Raw genomic sequence first — 4,930 nt, forward strand, 5'->3', positions numbered from 1 at the left:
ATTTACTAATCACAATTCAAAAATATCTATGAATTATAATAATTTTTTACATAATTTAATCATTTAACAATGAGAAAGACTGAATAGTTTAAACAATTTTGACTTACACACATTACTAAATAAAATATTAACAACAATTTGTCAGGCAATAAAATGGATTTCTCATGATACTTAATAGAGAAATAAGTCTTTATTAAGGAATTAGTCAAATCTCTTTATATCATACATGCTACAATAGCAAGCTTTGGATTAATTGACAAGTTTGAAATCTATTTGATCCTGCTGGACCTGAATGAAGATGGAATTGTAGTCTTTGTGTATGAAGTCATAAACTCAGGACTAAATCTTAGCCAATAGACAGAGAAGCTATAGGAATTATCAGCTGTTGTACTTCTGGGACAGTGTAGGTTAACTAAAGACAGAGCCTTGATTATGCTAGGTAATGTCCTGACCACTCAGGTACATTCCCAGCTGTAACAGAGCATGGATTTAAGCTTCATCTTTCAATTTGAATATGTCTTAGAATAACATACTCTAAAGTAGTGTCTGGCCTTTTATTTTAGTGATATGTTTGGAAAGATACTAATGGAAGGGCATGCATGGTGACAAACACAGAAATAGTAATTATTTGCTGGTTTTTTTTTCAGCAAATTTAAAAAGAAACTCTTAATAAACCTTTGTCTTCCTAGACAGTTATTGAATTTAATTTTACACATAGATAATAAAGAGGTTTCTGTTTCTCTTAAATTATATAGGACAAACATCTACATGAAGCCCTTAAGAAAAAATAACAACTGACAGATGTTTTACTTTTATATAAATAAAGTCAGTTGTGTGTGTGTGTGTGTGTGTGTGTGTGTGTGTGTGTGTGTGTACATATAATTGGTCCTATCAGTTAACTTCTGAAATATGTGTGTTTTATTTAGGATGTGAAACCAGCTAAATATGTATTGCACAGATAATAGCACAGTTGCAATAATTGAATAAGTGGTTCATTTCTAAGCGGTAACATATTGTTGAAAAAACTGCAGAAAAAAATAAAAGGATTTGTTGTTACTAATCTAAAGCAGTGAAAATTAGCAAACATTTACTAGATATAGGAATTACAGACAATGGGTCATCACTTAAGGGCATGGGTTGATCTTCTAGATCTTGAACTCAATTTTTGGCACCCATGTAGCAGTTTAAAACTCGAGTCTTTAACTCCAGTGTTAGAAAACAGAGAAACATTTTTTGAACTCTGTGGGAACTGTGCACATGTGATGTACAGACATACATATAGACAGAATACACACACACACACACACACACACACATATATAAATAGTAAAAATAAAGGGTAAACATAAGAATAAGTATTTATCTGGTAATATCCCAATTTCTTGTTTTTCAGTAGTGAATGGAAAAGCCTGCCATTCCTAAAAAATGGTTTTAATGTAGAATCAAAGAGAATTATGTTAATGAAATCCATGATAGCATTACATAATAAAGAGAATATTGATATAAGTATACACATACAAGCAACAGAAATACAGGAGTATATGTAGAGTCTAAAAATATTTTCTCAGAAACTATAAATATCTGAAAAATAAAATGACACAAAATGTTGTAGCTATGCTATGGAAATTAACACTGTTGAAATCATTTGCACAATTACTAACTGTATTTTCATATAGCAAGAAATTCTCTTTGTCTCTAATAGCCTGGCTTTTGCTTTTCAATCTCCATTGATATTTCACCAATTTCTTTGCTTTAGGTGATGTTCCATGTTCCATTCTTTCCTGGGATTTTAAAATTATAGGACTGTTTTCTGGAAGTAGTTCAGGGAAGCAAAGGCTATGAAGTGTGAAGTAGATTTTCACTGTGTGGTTCTGTGCAAGGGTATGTGACATATGTGTGCGTATTCTTTGCCTATTAATTTTAGAAAAGAAATTATTCTGAAAGAAAATGGACTCAAACATCTAAGACATATTTCACAGGTATTTTGACTATTTTTCTCATTCAAAAAATAATACTTTCCCACAATATAAATTATCATCATAATGAATATGAATCAATAATGACCATGATAAATCTAGTTTCTTTCTTTTGTCTCATAAATCAAATCATGTCACTTTGCCTAATACATAATGTGATAATATGTTTCTTTTTACCTTTATCATCCACGTCATAGAACATATTTTCAAGAGTAAATAACACTGGACAACTGAAAAGACTATCAATTTATAGATATTTAGAGAAAAATCGGTAAAGCAAATGATGTATTTGTACACAGACATTTTAAAATTTTATTCACATTATATACCACCAAGACAAACAACTATAGATAACTATATCAACTATATGATAACAAAGGCTTTTACATATTTCTAAAAATGTCAAAATAATTCGTAATGATAAGACAGTTAATTGTACTTTGAAGTTTGTGATATTCATTTTTAACAAACGAAAACTTAAAAAAAAAGACAAACACATATCAAAGTTATTACAACATCGTGTATTATTCTGATATAAAACATTCTTGAAAATGCATTTAATGCTTTCGAAGACATTGATAGCTTTAATTTTTTAATAACCATATTTTTAGTAAGCAAGCCCAGATTTTATATTAGCATGTACAAATATGTCCACATTATACTTATAGAAATTAATATATAATATAAATATAAAGTAGATTAAAGTCCAACGTCCTTTCTATTTTCTGAGGCAATAGTCAAAACATTTTAGAGCAACAAAAATAAAATTAAAAAATAGTTTTATTAATTTTACTCATTGAAAAAATAGATTTTTGTTAGTATCCCAAAACAGAATAGAAGATCCCTTTTTCTATACCAGCTGAATAGGCTAAGTTCTCTTGTAAAGGACTGCAGAATGAGGGTCTTGTGACCCCAGCCATGTTTGATTTTTAGTCCTTTACCCAGCAGACCCACTCCATCCTGTGCCAGGAACATGCTGCCACTAGCACCATGTCCTACCATGCACAGCACTGACATTGGAGCAGAAGATGGAGCTGTCTGACATCTCTTACCAAATTGCGGCTTAGGGCAATGGCCTCCTTGATGCAAATGAGTCCACTGTAAGCATTGTCGAGAGTCCTTTCACAGAGAACAACTAGGAGAACAGGCATTTCTACCACTAGCTGCTGTTGAATGCTGATTGATGACTGTGTGAATCCCTGTGTGGGGGTAGGGAGTGGGGTGATCCTCCTCCAAGAGACACCATACCTGAAGGCACATGATGGATATCCCTTCCACCAAGTTATCAATTCCAAGGGTGGTGTTGTGGGCATTAGGGTGGATAAGGATGTGGTGCCCAAGGCAGGAACCAATGATGAGACCACTACCCATGGACTGGTAGGTTACCCGAATGCTGTGCCCAGTACAAGAAGGATGAGGACAAATTTGCCAAATGGCTTTGTATGCTAAAGACTGGCGAACATACTCCCTTGGCCCTTGCCATTGTGGAAAATGACAATGTTCTGGCCCGTTATACCAACATTTGCTTACAGAATGGCATTGTACCCATTGTGGAGCCTGAAATCCTCCCTGATGAGGATCACAACTTGAAGCACTGCCAATATGTAACTTAGAAGGAATTGGCAACTATCTTCAAGGATCTGCGTGACTACTATATCTATCTGTAATGGACATTGCTGACTCCCAACATGGTCATCCCTGGCCATACTTGCACCCATAAATTTTCCAATGAATAGCTTGCCATGGCAACTGTCACAACACTTTGTCCCACAGTGCCCCCTTGCTGTCTCTGGGCTCACTTTGCTATTTGGAGGATAGAGTGAAGAAGAGGACTCCATCAACCTCAGTGCTATCATGTGCCCTGATCTGAAACCATGGGCCTTGACTTTCTACTATTCCTGACCCCTACAGGAGTCTGCTCTAAAAGCCTGGGAAAGGAAGAAGGAGAACCTGAAGGCTGTTGAGGAGGAGTAAATAGAGCGAGCCCTGGCCAATAGCCTCTCTTGTCAAGGAAAGTATAACCCAGGTAACTAGTTTGGAGCAGCAGTCAGGAAATAACTCTTCATCTCTAACTATCCCTACTAACCAGAGTTGCTCCAACAACTCTCCAGGCCCCTGCCTACACACTTTCTGCCTTTATGTGTATGGTACTGTCTGTGAATGCTAATTCTGCCATCCCTTCCACCCCACTGCCAATAAACAACTATTTAAGGGGGAAAAATCTCCCTTTTTCTTCAGTTAGTTTCTATTTAAAGTTTTTCAGAAAGCCCATGAAAAATATTAATAGTATTATATTTGTTTCTTGTTGTAAATTATTAACTTTTAGCAATCAAGAGTGTACAAAATGTTTTTTCTTGAAATATGCCATTATATATTCATGGTTAGGTGCTCTTTCTACGAAAACTTATTTATTTAATAGAGTTTTAAAGTGACTAGACAGTAATTAACAAGAATTTATAATTTCCAACTAGAAAAATGTATGCAAAAAGTCCTAAAATGTTTCAGTTAATTTTTAATCCTAAATATATAAAACTTAATCCAGAGATTTTAAAACATTTAAAATCATGAGTAAAGATAGATCTTCTTTAAATCGTGAAACATAATACAAAAGAGAAAAAATAAATAAGCCTAATGGGAAAGTTATCCTTGTAGGTCCATTTGTATAAGCTAGCTGCAACTGCATCAATGACTACACAGGACTGCAAATACTTCCTTTTAATATGGTCATTACAATTGTTTCTGAAAATTGATTAAAGGAGTATTTGCAATCCCATGCAGTCAATCAGGCAGTTAGGTTACAACATCTATGGGAGTCACTAGAATTTTGAAGCACATTCACATAGTAACTAGTATCTCAGGTTATATATTCCACTGTCCCAAAATACAAATAAAAAACAGCTAGAATGTTAGTCAAAATACTGTATTTTGTATTATACAGAGGATATTTTTCATGT

The 4,930-nt window shown here is 34.0% G+C and overlaps 1 pseudogene; it reads left to right on the forward strand.

Moving 5' to 3' along the window:
- The first annotated feature begins 1,838 nt into the window (after positions 1-1,838).
- LOC116887993 lies at positions 1,839-4,010 on the forward strand (annotated as a pseudogene).
- The last annotated feature ends 920 nt before the right edge of the window (positions 4,011-4,930 follow it).

Source organism: Rattus rattus, chromosome X, assembly GCF_011064425.1.
Source record: "Rattus rattus isolate New Zealand chromosome X, Rrattus_CSIRO_v1, whole genome shotgun sequence".
Lineage (NCBI taxonomy): Eukaryota > Metazoa > Chordata > Mammalia > Rodentia > Muridae > Rattus > Rattus rattus.